The 16,138-nt window shown below is 39.2% G+C and overlaps 1 protein-coding gene across 2 annotated transcripts in view; it reads right to left on the bottom strand.

Annotated features, from left to right (window-relative positions):
* The window catches only part of ZNF804A (zinc finger protein 804A), a 384,349-nt gene that overhangs the window by 193,862 nt on the left and 174,349 nt on the right, over positions 1-16,138 (bottom strand). Inside the window, exon 5 of one of the 2 annotated variants that reach the window (XM_064718110.1) lies at positions 11,663-11,781. The gene's annotated coding sequence lies outside the window, so the exon portion shown is untranslated. Of the gene's footprint in view, positions 1-92; positions 179-11,662; positions 11,782-16,138 lie in introns of those variants that run through there. The other variant, XM_064718111.1, reaches the window with a different exon arrangement.

Raw genomic sequence — 16,138 nt, 5'->3', positions numbered from 1 at the left:
CCTTAAAAACAGACAAAAACAACAACCACAGAACATCTCCACATTTTGAAACAGAGCATATAAAGCTTGTCTATGCTGAAACCAAGGTTTACCTGTTTATTAGCAATTAAAAATCCTCAAGGTTTACAATGTCAGCTCCTTCAAGTTCTGCTCATCATCTCAGACAGGTAAATTGGGCACTTAACTGCCACAACTGAGACAGCCACCATACACAGAGTATCAACAGATAATATCAGAAAGCTTCACCCCACACAGAGTAACACCTCACCTCTTCAGCAGGCTGCAAGCATCTGCCCTTGTTGTTATTTAACCCAGCCTTTTATCCCCTCCTGTTGATGCCCTGCACCTGTGTGCCCTCTGTTCCCTTTGGTGGTTGCTCAGTGCCCCTGGGCTAGCATTCACCTGTCCTGCCCACTGGGGATGAGCCCCACTCCCAATTATCACAGATTGTGTACCTACAGGTTTCCGCAAAATTAGAGTAATCCATATTCAAAATTTTTCCGCAATTAAAAATATATATTTAATCTGATTTAAACCTGCAAGGTTATGTTCAGTAAATTGGATGGGCGTTTTAGATTTTTCACTAGTGAGTAAAAAAGGTCTTTTAAAAAAAAATTCTGTGTTCTCAGTTTTGAGGATACAAGTGCCAACATACAAGTGCAAATATTTCTAAAACAAAGGTGATATTTAATTTTACACAAGACATTAAAATCATATCTCTTTATAATCATAAAATAGTTTAGGTTGGAAGGGACCTTAAAGATCACTTAGTGCCAACCCCCCTGCCACAGACAGGGGCACCTTCCACTACCCCAGGCTGCTCCAAGCCCCATCCAACCCAGTCTTGGACACTCCCAAGGATGGAGCAGCCACAGCTTCTTTGTGCAACCTGTACCAGGGCCTCCCCACCCTCACAGGGAAGAATTTCTTCCCAATCTCTGACCTAATTTCTCCTCTTTCCTTTTGAACCCAGTATCACAGAGGTTTATCTGCAGTTTATTACATTATGTGCGTGTGCTTAGGATAGAAAGTTTGCCAGAGGGAAATGTGTGAGGACAATTTCTGGGTTGTATGGAAATGGGCAATACAGAACTGGAACAAATCCTGATCCCCTCAGATTTACACCTCCATTTCTGTATCTGATTAGTACAGATAAGCACCCACACTTCTGAAGCAAAAGCTCTTCTGCAACTGCTTTACCCTCTGAAAATCTCTTCCTAACTTCTTCTGTATTAAATATAGTAAATCAGAACTGCATTCCTTGCCACCAGCTCTCCAGCTCAGAAGGTAAAATCAAAGGCTGCATGCAAGATAGTCAGTATTTAAAAAGCTATTAAGATCCTATCCACTCACTTTTATAAGCACTCAGTGGGGCCATAAAGGCTTCATTTTTCACAGCCTTCCCCCTGGGCCCTTTTCCCTGGGACAACAGATTTCATCAGCATGAGGTGCCAGGGAATCATTTCATGCCTTAAAGTAAGAAGAGCAAAAGATAAACATCCAAAGATGTGGAAACATCCTAAAATACTGCAAAATACTTTCTAAAAAGCAGGAGCATAGGAAAGTAGAGCTAAGGAAGGACATGGAGGGGGAGCTTGTCCTATTGGGATGGGGTTTATCATCTCAGATGTGAGCATCAGAGTCAGGGATATACCTCCCCCATTAAACACCATTAAATTTTAAAGAGCCACCATTAGTGCAGGGAAGCTCTGAGCCAGGGGGTGCTGCAGACCAGGTTTCCTCTGTTTATCTCCAGTTTCCATCTTTCCCTGGCATCCATTAGTGGAGAAGAAACATGGTGTGACTGGGGGAAATGGATCTTTGCTCTGACATCCTAGAGCCCTGTGCCCAGGATGGGCAGAGAAAATGCCACAAAGGGAAAGGGAACCAAAGAAAGTCAGGAGACCAGAATAGCATTTCTAATAATGATGCTGTTCCAAGCCCTTATTTCCTGTTTTTTTAGGTATTTTCCTATTAGTGAATGGGACAGAAAAGTAGCTCAATGCAATATAAATACTCTTTTAATATTTGTGTAGTTCTATGTATTTTAGGGGGACTACAGGAGCAGCCTTTAGAAGAGAGACTGAAAATTTCCTCCTCAATTAATATAACGGCATCTGCCTATTGTACAACTTCAAAAGTGGAAGATTTGGCTAAGGTTTCTCCAAGCACAGAGAAATGAGCTCATAGCAATCAAGAACACAATTCCCAGTCTCTGTTCCTGCCTCTCCTCTGCTGGAGAAAGGAGGACTCTGACACTTCACTCTAAAGTTTATCACTTATTTCTCTTCATTATTACACGAGAAATGTGCATTTCAGATCATGGGCAAGGCATTCCATTTACCTGCTAGAGATTTCATTTCTCACCTAAAAGAGAGATCACAATTATAAAACAAATGCAAGGTCAATGGTGATGAGCACTGTGTAGGAAACCACAACACAGATCAGAAAAGCACCAAAAAAAGGTATTTTGTTCTCCAGGTATTACAGAATTTGAGTCCTAACATAAGGCAGACCTCTGAGACTTCTTGCAATTACATTCTTTCTTTTCCCTAAATAATTATCTTTTGGCTAAAATGCATTTTTCTTTATTCCCCCTTTACTTATCTATGTATGCTCCCCTGATAGGGAAGTGTTATTGAGCTGTGAATCAGCTGCAGCCAGTGGAAACAGTGAGCTAAACAAACAGGAAAAATATGGACCCTGATGGAGCAACATTCTAAATCTGAGGGTGTCTTCATGACAATGTCCAATAAAAAGAAGAAATAAGTGGAAAAACTTCTGCTTTAAAGAACTTTAACTCAACCATAAGTTTTCTTGCAAAGAAATGGAATTAATATTCATTACTATAAAGCTGAGGGACAACTGCACAGGTATGAGTATTCCCCAGAATTATTTTTTTTCCCTGGATGCAGGAACTGAAGACCTAACCACAATCTGCACTGCACAGTGGCAACAAGTGACCTGCTGGGCAGAACTGTGGGAATGAATGCTATAAAAGAGATGGTGATGCTGCTTTGCTCCAGCAGGCCATTGAAGCAAACACATTTTCCTGTTCTTCAGGCACTCCAACAGCCCCTCTGAATGCTTATGCAAGCCTCAAGTCAGGATGTGCATATATATATATATATATATACTCATCTTGAATTCATGTTACATCTGGTTTTTATTGTACCGCAGGTACCTTTAAGCTCCCTGTGCTAGAATTGGACCACAACGGAAAGACATTTAACTATTTTTATTTTTACTGTCAGCATTTAACTATTGCTATGATCATTTTGTTCCTCCTGAGTAAAATAACAATAAGCTTTAGCCATCAGGTACCAGCCACTAGAATCTCAAGTACCAGAACTCACTCCAAGAGGCATTTCTATTTTTCAGCATCCTTGTTCTGATCTTGAGCTATGAAGCAATCCAATATTCTCTAGAAAGAAAGTGATATTTTCTGTTATTATTGTACTAGCAGGTTCTGTACTCCAGGTGAAGGGATTGCATTTCACTCTAAAACTCCTTGACCTTCATTAGTGCTTCAGGGAGCTTGAAAGCCAGATGCAATAACAAAAAAAAATTCAATAAAATACCCTGGTTCATATCTTTCCTGAAACAACAGGGAAAATAATAGCCATCAGGTCTAAAGATTAATTTGAAATTAAATACTTGCAGGCAAATAGGTATGATAATTGCATTAAATCATATACTGCTTGTTTTTAAAAGGGACATGAAATCTTATAATTAAATCAACATCTAGATCATATTTTAAGTTCTATTACTTTAGTTAATCTATTTGAAAATAACTTTGAAAATAGCCAAGGCAGTCATTAGATATCGCAATTTAATCAGCACTTAATTTTGACATTTAAAAAAAAAAGTAGATGAAGGTTTGAAATGAGATTTTCAGACATTTATGGACCAATAAAATATTCATATGTATGATGACCATTAAAGTTTTCATCTCTACCTGCTGTATTTTGTTATACTACAGCTCAGGGCTGCCATACAGTGTACGTGTCATGCACATTTTTCAAGAATTAAGCTTTACATGCACATGCACCTGGAATGAGTGAGTGAAGCCCTGTATGATCATCATGGTAACCTAAGGCTGGAAAAGTCACCAAGCAGTGTCTCTGCGAGCATTTCACTCCAGACCATGTTTTCATGTCCCCTGACTTTACTTGACATGTTATTAAACCAATGGCATAAAAATGACCCAGTTTAGCCCCAGTTTAGATTGAACATTGAGACAGATCTGGAAATTATGACTACAGCTTAAAAATGTTCCTTGACTTGATGGGAAACAAGGGGAAGAGGACAATTTATGTCACTGGCAGCAAATCTCTCCAAGCCCAGAAGCTAAAACACTAAGCTAAAACACTTCCACTAGCATATTCCATAGATACACATATATATTGTATTTATAATTTAAAAGCCTACAACCCATTTTAAATTGTTTGGCAAGATCCAGACACATATATTTACCAAAGTTGTACTTTCTGCCTAGGAAATTTGAGATTTCTATTAGGCACTTCTATAAACACCATCCATGCCATTTCAAAATTCACTTGTCAGAAGCACTCAAACACAAGCAACATACATGTGGGGGCCTGAATATATGTTGTATTGTGGGATCTGTGTGGGTCCGAGTTGCTCCAAACGAGCTGCAGCTGCAGGGTCCTTAGTTGGGCAGCAGCTGTAGCTCGTGAAGGTAACTGAGATAAATAGGGGTGGGTCGGGAGCCCAGGAGGAGTCCCTGAGAAGATAGAAAGGACTGTGCTGCAGAGAATGGAGAAGAGCCCCAGCAGAGAGGCGAGAACAACACTGCAGCGAAGATTACAACAACTGGTGACCCCGTGTGAGGAAGAACATGCAGCCAAACATCAAAAGAAGGTATGGAATCCCCCGGACAGCCGAGAGCTGTGGCAGCCTGAGAGCTGGGACTTCGGAATATCAGCCAAGAGAGCTGGGACTATAGAAGATAGGACAGCCGAGAGCTGTGGCAGCCTGAGAGCTGGGACTAGAGAAGGTATGGAATCCCCCGGACAGCCGAGAGCTGTGGCAGCCTGAGAGCTGGGACTGTATAGGGATATGTATATATTCTATGGTTGTATCTAAAGACAGCCGAGAGCTGTGGCAGCCTGAGAGCTGGAACTGTATGTGTATTATAATTGTATAATTGTTAAAAGAAAAGGGGGGAAATGTGGGGGCCTGAATATATGTTGTATTGTAAGACCCGTGTGGGTCTGAGTTGCTCCAAACGAGCTGCAGCTGCAGGGTCCTTAGTTGGGCAGCAGCTGTAGCTCGTGAAGGTAACTGAGATAAATAGGGGTGGGTTGAGAGCCCAGGAGGAGTCCCTGAGAAGGCAGGAAGGACTGTGCTGCAGAGAATGGAGAAGAGCCCCAGCAGAGAGGCGAGAACAACACTGCAGCGAAGATTACAACACATACATAATTCTTTAAGGAGAGTAATTACATTTGATTGATTTTATCTTCTTGTATTGGTTTTCCCACCCTACATACAGCCTGATAAAATTCCCATCCTATTATTTCCATGGATCACCTGCCCTAAGCCCACATGACACAAAGCTTTCCTGCTCTTTCTGAAAAGAATATATAAACAATCCAAACACAAATGAGACTCTTCTTTTCTCCTCTAAACTGTGGGATTACAATTTGTTTTACAGGAATCTTTTTATACCGCTACAGCCTGGCTATTGCTAATCACCCTTTATAGATTCCCTGCATTTAAAGGCATAAATTTCCCTGACAGCTCTCAGTTGCACATGAGTAACAAAGATTTTGGAAGTTTCAACATTTTTAACTTGTCTGGCTTCCAGATGTCAAAATCAACCACTCTGCTGTTATTTTGAATCCAACTCAATAAAGAGAAAGATATTTGTTAAAGACAGAGCAATTTAAAACCCTGTGTTAAAACACCAGTTTTAAACCACATTTTTCCTCTAGTGCACCTATTTTATACTAAGCTAGCCAAGTTTTTAATACTCAGAAATATGCATTAACCCATGGCTTTTTTAATGTCCTTATCCATATTAACTTAACTAATTCTTCGTGCTTCTACTTGGCTGCAACAGCTTTTTTAGAATTGTTGTCTGCTCAGTAGCTTCATTTTAGATATTTCTGTACAGAACTGCAAGGAACATTTCTGAGGGTAGTGCACAGAACTCCTGGTTTTAATTTGGAATTCTAAAGAACATGTTCTTTAAAGTTATTTGGACTTTTTTGAGGCTATTTAGGGCTCAAACCATGGCTCTCCTTTAACAAGTACAAAGATGTGTGTTCTGGGGCAGAAATAGAATGGAAAAATTATGTGCAAAATTCATAATTTGTACTTTAAACTGCATTTTCACTTTGGTTTGGGCTTGGGAAGATTGCATGTAAAAAAAATGTTGAAAAAATGGCAAAAAAAGTCCTTGATTTTTATGTTTATTGAGGGAATAAGAACTCCCAATTTAAAAAGCAGACCCATATATGTGTGTATGTATAAATATGGCAAACAGCAAAAGTAGTGGTTTATAAAGACCCACATTCTATCAACTTGCACACAAAACTCTATAAAGGCAAGATCATTCCTCGTTCTTTACTATAACTTTGACATTAATTATTTTTTATTATTGGTCTGGTTAGGTATTCTAGTGTTTGCATGCAGAATAGCAGAAATTTGCATACAAATAAAAGCTGTGTAGCCATATTTTGTTCTAATTTCCCATCCACGTCCCTAAACAGCCCAGGATGTATAAATTACAGTATCATTTAGCTAACAATCTAAATCATGATGGCTACGTGCAATAACATAACCTGCCCAGGATTTAATTAAGCAAGTTCAAAACATGGAAATTACAAGTAAGGAGCCACTAGAGAAGGATAAATTTAAAGAGCTGGCCTCCATTTTTAAGCTTTTATGATTTTATTACCTTTACTGAGAACGAGGGAATATGCAAACAGAGAGGATAAACACTTACTGTTTATCTTACTTTTCTCTTTCCAAGACAGAGAAAAAAAGATTTTGATCTTAGTGCCCCACCTTCTTTAGTACTTTTGGAAAGGTTTTGAATTTTCATTCCACCAATGGCAGGGATAAAATCTGTCTAAAAAGAGTAATGTTAAAATTCTCCTTCTACTCTCTGAAAGCAGAGTATGGAGAGACAGAGCAGAATGATGCCCTGAGGTTCTATAGACTGTAAAAACCACACAACTGAGACTATACATGGGGAACAGTCTCTTCTTCTCATATTTATGTAGCACAAGATGCGCAGAAAAGTTCCCTTTAACAGTAAACCTGGTGCTTTTCAGTGCCTGTGTCCCATTTATCTGTGTAAAACAGCTAAATGTGAACTAACTTTACCTTAAAAAGGAACAACCACATACCCTTTAATTAGAGTAATCCCCATGTTGCCTCAGGTCTGAAACTGCCCAAAGAGCAATTGTTTTGATTTTACATGGGATTATTTTGATGTTTATGATGTCAAGTGGTGGTGAACACAGCAACATCTACCTCTGATGTGTCCCACAGCAAGACATCCTTTTTTTGGAAGCTCAGAGGTAAAAATGAAAGACAACAATTTGATCTACACCACTATGATATTTTAAAGTTAACCGTCTTTACCCCCACTGCATTTAATTAGCTTCTCTTAGCAGCTGCCATTTTGTTTAAATTATCCAATCATTTATTGCCTGGGGTTGTTTAGTTATCTGTGTTTTGGGGGTTTGGCTTGTTTCCCTACTACCACCATCACACCCACCCCACTGTATTTTAATCTTGTGGGGCAATATTCCTTTCAGTCTTGTGAAAATAACTGATCAAGGAGAACTTACTTTGAAATTCCTCTCACACAGCTAGAACTTGTCATCTGTGTTGTTACAGATATTCAATTCCTTTCCACTATTACATCAGAAGTGATGAGTTTGGGTACCTACTACAACCTGAGGTGCTTGAGGTGAGGCAGATCAAGACTCCTCTTCATAGAATTTTGCTAGAGTGGAAAAAATATTGATTTTTTTTTTATGATTAGTTTCTGCCAATCATTTTGACAGTGAACCTTTCCTTAACACACCACAACAAAATGAAACTCAGGAACCACCCCTCAAAACAGGCCATGTAATGGTGGCTTCTTGGGGTTCTCCCAATTAACTAAGTTAGGTGGGGCCTGTCCTCAGGTTACTAAAAGGACATAAGTTTTTCTTGGAACTTATGCCAAGTAAAGGTTCTGCAGGGATTTTCATGGAATTTAACATTATTGAACTTTTGAATAAAAAGGATTTGTCACTGTTATTCAGACCATCAAAATGAGAGGAAAGAGGACAGAGCTTGTGTGTGTAGGAAAACAAATAAAACCACCACTGAGAAAGTAGATTAACCTCCAGAGCTCCTTATTAATAACCAGAGAGCAAGGACTCTGTAGGTTTACAAAGTTTGTTTGTGTGATACCTCTTCTGCTTTCTGAGTGTTGGTTTTCAACCTGTACTTTACTTCCTGATTTAATTTTCTATTCCTTATTGCCAGGAGGCTGGAGAGACTTTGGAATTGGGAGGAGAGCTTTCCTCTCAGCTGCTTTCAGAATCTGTTCCAGCAGCTCTGGGGTATCCCTTGCTACACACTGCAGATCCATCATCTACAATAAAATAAGTGCAAATGCAGTGGGATTATAGACTGTATATCTGTTAATTTCTCAATATATCAGCTTCAGGTTGAGCTTTTGAACAGGTATTAATTGACACAACAAGCAAAGTGGCTTTATCACATAAATCAGTCAGCCCTTTTTTCACATCCAGAAAACCATGACGATGCCAAATACTCTCCATGGTGCTTAGACTGGCACTGGGGAGGAAATGTTCTGTAAACTTAGAGAATTATAGCAGTGCAAGTGCTCCAAGAAGTTACATCGGGATTGGGATTTCACCGATAAAACTGTAAAATGATGAAAATAATCCAAAACATATACTTCTGAGCAAATAATGTCTAAAAGGGTTTACAAATCCCTTGAAGCTTGTTTTACAAACTGGCTTTAAAATTTTTCTTCCATATCTTCTTTACTTCCTATCCCATGTTCTACTGTATAGTACAATAACACAAGACTCTTCTAGGCAGTATTTCTTAGAATAGAAGGAGATAAAGCTATTTGTGGAAAGAAGAAAAAAAATCTTTCAAACTTGAAGAATCTGCATTCATTTTTCCACAAGCAAACAAAAAAAATGCAGAATGGTAAATCTCATAAAAATGTATAAAGAGATATATAGATGGCCATAAACAGCATACTAGTATTGCAATATTTACATTAAAAGTTCTTTCCTGTATTCGCTGCAATTCATAAATTTCCTTTGCTATACAAAAAGATCTTCATTGTCATTTATTATTTTGAAAAAATCAGAAATACTAAAACTGCATGAGCACATAAAAATGTCTGGGACTACTTTGCATTTTCATCATTTCAATTTTTCCTCCACAAAGGGGAAAAAAACCCCAACATTTTTTAAACCCCTTTGCATCTGTTTATTGACTTAGAATTTAGTATAACAACTGTCTTCTGATCCACTTGCAATTTTGATGCATATCTTAAGGAAAATACATGAATAGAACATCTGGCACCTTATAGATGCTAATTTAATTTAATTCCTTAAGTTCAATTTTTGTCTGGACCAAAATAATCTGATATTTTCAACAGAAGCACTACAAAGCTCAAAGATTTTTTGATTTATTTTAGATTCAAAAACATATGTTTAGTTTATAAGAATATTTCCATATTTATAGCCTTTCTTTCTGCATGTTCTTAAAAGAAAATAATCTCAATAATTCCAGAAAGGTCAAGGAAAATAAGATACTTCTTCTACCACAGTTTAGCTCAAATAATGTTAACTCTAGGATTTATGGTGCAAAGCAGAATTGCAAACTAACAAACTGCATTATCCAGAATTCTGGTTTTTCCTGTTTCAAACCCCATTTCTGGGTTCTTTTTCCCTTACCATTCTGGAAGCAGGGAGGGCACACAGCAAAGCAGGGACTGAACTCACTGTTCTGTACAACTCCACTCCTTCTCCAAGAACCAAACCCACCCATGTTTCCTGATCACCCCAACCACAACAGAGAGAATCCTATTTGCATTGTTATTTTCCTACAATAACAAATATCTCACTCCATAACTGAAGCAGGACTCTATCATTTCCCTGGTTGTTTTGTTATTTCTGGGACATTTCACTCAAAGCACTAAATTGCGTTTACAGAGTTCACACAGCTCTGTGATTTGTGTATTTGGTGACTTAGATGAAATCAAATCAAAGATTTTTTTTTTCCAGACAAGCAGGAAGCACCAGCTTGGGTAACAGCAGCTAAGGCTCGCCTGAAAGGCAGTGCACCAAGAGGATGTGCAAACTTCTTTCACCAAAGATCCTCACCAGTGCTCACCACACCCTTCCCTGCTTCCTTTTGTCTCTCCAATTCCTCTTATAGCTAGAGTAGGTAAGAGTTCCTGAAGTTAAGGGTAAGGCAGTGCTGGGAAATACCAGGGAAGCACCACATGCTGATATTAAAAAGCTACAAAAAGGTTGAGTGGAGCTCTGAGCAACCTGGTCCAGTGAGAGGTGCCCGCGTGAGAGGGTTGGAACAAAATGAGCTTTAAAATCCCTTCCTGGGAAGAGGTTTTACAGCCACTTCTGAGAGCCAGAGGGAAGTTTGGTAGGAGGATCCATGTTTGCCCCTGAAAGAATTTTCTACAGAGGTCATTGACATAGAAACCAAGAGTGAAAGAAGGATAAATAAGAGAAACTGGCAAGTGCCTATTCCAATGAGCACTTAGTTTGTCTCTGGTGACCAATGAATAAAGTGTAAACTTATGAGTTTTTTAAGAACGTATAAAAAGCATGAATGCTAGAATAATAATAATAAAAGCAGGTTTGAAGCCTTCTGAAAATGGAATGTGCTGCTTTGCATTGTCTCTGTCTCAACTGTGACACCTTCCAACCCAAACCACCACATGGCTGTGTAACAGAGCAGTGCAGTTGCAGCCTTGGGCAGGAGCAGCACAGAACAAGCCTCACATTTACCTGCCCTTGCCACCCAATTTGGAGAGGACCTGCAGGTTTCAAGAAATGGGCCAGAAAAGCAGGTTTGGGAAGGGAGTGGTTTAGATCAGAGAGATGTTAGGGATTGTGGGTACAGGATATAGCTCAAATTGTGTGTGTGAGGGGCAGGTGTAGACACAAGGGCTACAAGAGCCCTGACCTGGGTTTTAGAAACTCAAGACTGTCAGAAAGTGATCAACACCATTCCTTTCTGCAACTTGTCTTGCTGGAATATCTCAAGAATAGAAAGAAGTGATCAACCACCATTCCTTTCTGCAGCTTGTCTTGCTGGAATATCTCAGCCCCACTGGTATCTTGCCTGCATGGAACTCACATCATCCCCAAATCCAGTGTGTTGAGGACAGGGCTATCTCCATTAGTCAGGACTTAGATATTTGCTGTTTTGCTTCATGCTTTTAGTAAAAAGGGAAGGAAGTGGAGAATGTTGTTCCTAAAAGCTTATAGTGACAAGAAATGCCACACAGTGCCCAAACACATTTGCTTGAACTACTTCCCACATCTCCAACAGGGAATGCTGAAGAAAAGACTGTGAGATAAAATAGGACAGGATCTCCTTTCTTCCTTAGCACACTCACCTTTTATTCTGGCTATCAGCAGCTACAGGCTTGAACTTTATCAGTGCTGCTGTGCAATATCTGTTTCCATACCGATGCACTTCACAACTGCTCGGATCCATTCTGTAAATCCCATGTTCCTAGGAGGGAACAGAGATTGGGTTGGGCTCAAATGACAGCAATCAGGGGGCTTTCAGCAGAAAGATCTGACCCTGTCTTTGTTAACATAAACCAGCAGTAATCCAGCAATCTGACACGGCAAGATATATTTCATAAATCAAGAGCTAAATGCCTGCATTTCTTCTGCCTGCTGAACTCCCAGAGCCTGAGCCCGAGGTGAGATCCTGCTTGTACTGAATTTAGCATCAGTACTCCCTTTGACTTTGGTGGGTCCAGGTTTTCACTCCCTAAAGCCACAGGGGTTTTAAAACACTTTTTGGCATAAAGAGAAAAGCGAAAGTAACCTATTTGGCTTTTTTTGTACAGTAATTCTGGGCACTGTTCTATATTTTCTTAGAATCAATTACAGTCTCCTCTACTTCCCTTGACTATTGACTACTTTGTGATTGATGTATTATTTCAAGTAATATATAAAGCCTCATACCTATTTTATTGACAACATGCTAAGTTAGGTACCTTTTAGGCAATTCTCCAGCTTGAAAAACCAAGTGCTAACAGTGAACTCCAGACATCTCAATACCACAGGCTGTTGTCATTTTGAACATAAATGTACATATTAATCAGCTAATCACTAATCCCTGAAACCTCTAACTGCAATATTGGCAGATCTTCTTAAAAACTATTTCCAAGCTTGCCTGGCTGTTGTTGCATTTGCTTAAAGAATCATCCATCACATAAATGGCTAGTTAGCGAAATGAACTAATTAACAAAGAAATTAAATGGAGAAATAAATCTCAAGCTCAAGACTACTGAACTGTTGTCGCCCTCTTCCATCCAAAGCCACCAGAAAGGCTTACATTTAAGAAATACTGCTGCATTTTGAAAGCCTTTTATACATGTGAGACATGTTCCATTTAATCCCTATTCTATCACACTGAACAACCATTACATTTATTTTATTAAAATATATGTAGTACAGTATCAAATACAGCTGTCCCCATCTGAGCCCTCTTTTCCTCTTGTTTCTACTTGAAACCCTTGATTTGCTTTTTAAGATCAATTTAAGAATTATTCCTGTGCATGCTTTCAAAATATTTTATTAATTTGTTATTGATCTGTACCTTTGGGACTCACAGATCTTTAGATCTGTGTTTAATTTCTGTTAATGTTTGTTCCAACTTTTCTTTAATATCCAGTGGGTATATTCATATTTTAAACTTCCTCAATATTTTGACCCATAACGTTGTATGGAAAACTTGGAATCAGATTAACATTTTAAGCTAAAACTAGCAATGCAATTGCTTCCATTTCTGCTTATGTTAATACATGAGAGTATCTTGTTGAAAGCAGTAGGAAACAGATGGACACTTTGTCAAAGTGTGAAGCTCAGTGGTTTGGGTGTTAACACACTCATATGCGTGTATATATATCTAGATATAACTGAATAACAACATTTTTAACCTCTAATACTCCAAGTTCTTTAAATAGCAGTCACTATGTTGTTTTTTCTTCTTTTCCACACGTAAAAAGGACAGAGTTATTGGAGGAAGAAAATGACTGACAGCATCACAGAGTAAGCTTATAGCAGGACCCAGAACTGAACCTTTTCCTCCTAGTTTCAGTCCAAACCACCGTGAACTGGAAACTCAGGGAAGAACATGGTGTTCCCATGGAGCACTGGAACAGAGACCAGACACAGGCACACAAATTCTGTAAAAGGATAAATGATAAATTCATGTTCTCAGACCTGAGCAGTTTATCTCTGATTTACCTCATAGTGCATCAAACGTGTTAATGGTTTTTTAACTGACATGATGTGGGAGTTACAATAACACTGCCCAGCATTTAGCTTGCTAATGGCTTCCTAATTACAAAAAGGGTATTAAGGCTTCATGGGAAGCTGCACCCTAATGCTCATGGCCCCTTTTATCCCACTTGATCATTTCAGTATTGAGGATTGTTTTAATCTCACCATTATTTTGTCCAGCCCTGTCTCTGACAATTCCTCGGTTCCTTATTTTGAGTATCTCAGCTACAGTGTTGATATTCATACTAATCAGTCCCTTCTGGCATCTGCAGTGTCAGCTTGGAGCTGATTCAGGAAATGCCACAAAATCATAACACTACTGTTTCTGTAATTTTCTGCTATTTAGGATGCATGTAACTCAACTTCTGAGCTTATAAAGATGCATCTGTAAGGCCTCTTGCTGTCATTTTGGGGGGAAAAGTACAAATCTCAAACCACATTTGTGTTCATGATATACAAACAATTCTGTTTCCTCCCATGAACTTACAGTATTTCTTCTTCATAACAACGATAAAAGAAAACTTCAAAGTTCAAAAGAGGTAAAAGGGTGATATTGGCACCTCTGATTTAATATTGTACCTAGCCAGATTGCTTTGTGGATCCCTATCCTCTGATACAGATATCTTTATTAAAACATCACATCCATCTCTCAATCTCACCCTTTTTCATGACCATAGGAAGGAACCATAAAGATCACTTAGTGCCAACCCCATGGGCAGGAACACCTTCCACTATCCCAGGTTGCTCCAAGCCCCGTAAAACGAGGCCTTGGGCACTTCCAGAGATCAGGGACAGTCACAGCTTCTCTGGGCACCCTGTGCCAGGGGAGAACTTCTTCCTAACACCTGATATAAATCTACTCACTTTCAATTTGAAACCATTCCTCCTTGTCTTGTCACTGCAGGCCCTTGCCCAAAGTCCCTCTGCAGCTCCCTTGGAGCCCCTTCAGGCAAGGTGTCCCCAAAGCCTTCTCTTCTCCAGGATGACCAACCCTAATTCTCAGCTGTAAACCAGAAATATCTCACCCCATCATAGTTGGTCTGCTACAAAAGCACAGTAAGAATCACAAAATACAATAACCACCTCAAACATCTACTTCTTCTATTCAGGACACAGGTGGGATTATAGATGTCACTAAGAGTAGCATATTCAAGTTCTTAAAAGCTGTAAGAGAAGCAAAATCAAGAGAGGGTTTTTATTTTCCTTTGATATTCCACACTGACAGAATTCAGAAACCAGCAATAAAAAATATCTCAGCTGTCAAACAAAATAAAAGGTCTCGTTTACTTAGCAAGGCCCAGACTACCAATAATAATCAAGGCTCTGCTTCCCAAACAGAAATTGTCTGCAAAACCCAACAAAAGCACCAGCTGAAGGTAAGTAAATTGAACAAGCTCTGTCCCAGCACTCCAGGTCTGTGCATCTGTACATGGGTTAAATACACCCAACAGTTCCCCCAAGGATTTCTGATTTTCAGCTCTTGCCATAGCTCACTGCTGATTGCTCTAATTACCTCAACTATGATTCAGACACAGCAAATTTGCTGCTCTGCCTAAGATGTGCAAACCCAACAGTTTTCATTACTTTTACTTCTTTGCATAGTTCTGGGTCTGCTTTTTGTGCTGCTGCAGCAAAGGTTAGGGCATTCTGCATCACTCACTCCTATAGCACATCCAAGGAGATCATGTGAGGCAATAATTTATTGTCCTAATCTTTTGTCCAACGATGGGTGCCTGCAAGGACAGGAAGTTCCCTGCTATTGATTTCAAGACCAAAGCTACAGCAGGTGAAATTCAGATTGTGCTTACTATCACCACTGATGGCAGAGTTTTCTTGGGGTGCGTTTCCATCAAGACATTGAATTCCATAGATTGAAGTTTTATTTAAGGCTAACCTTTTATGTACATCACCCTGGTGCAAATTGAGACCTTACCAGGAGCAATTCCCAAATGAAAGCATCTGCAGGACGACTGTTTTAATTAATGACACCTTTGTATAACAACAGAGATGGTATGGAACAAAGCCAAGCCAGAAAAAACCTATTCAAATGCCAGTGCTTTGCAAAGACACAAGTCTTGATAAGATCAAGTCACACCAGGAAACAAACCAAATCATATTCCTGAGTGCCAGAGCACATACAGGAGATTTTACTTCACCTGTAATCTGTGCAATTTAGAGCATCAAATGGATGTGCTTAAAAGATACTTAAAATTTCTCATATCACTTCACTAACTTCTGCACACAAGACAGGGAGTCTGTGTGACTGGGAGGGGTTCGTTCAGATTTCTGCTTAGATTTAAACTAAGAAGGTGCCACTGCATTATCACAAATCCTGAACAGAAACCTTCACTGACAGTTTGGCAGATTTTTTAAACATATATGAACTAAACAGCAAAGCAAGGACAGCTCATCTGGGTCTGTGTCAGCAGCAGAATTTGATGACAGCAGCAAACTGTTCTTATGGGCAAAAGGAGTTTTCTGCAGAGCTCTTATCCTCAAGGTAATATAGGCCTTGCTATTTTAGAAGTCTTGAATAAGAGGCCAAAGATTTTTTTTCCTATTATATTAAT

The sequence above is a fragment of the Zonotrichia leucophrys genome, chromosome 7, assembly GCF_028769735.1.
Source record: "Zonotrichia leucophrys gambelii isolate GWCS_2022_RI chromosome 7, RI_Zleu_2.0, whole genome shotgun sequence".
In the NCBI taxonomy this organism is placed as follows: Eukaryota; Metazoa; Chordata; class Aves; order Passeriformes; family Passerellidae; genus Zonotrichia; species Zonotrichia leucophrys.
Note: the sequence above shows the minus strand (reverse complement) of the source record. Positions and strands in the feature narration are given on the sequence as shown.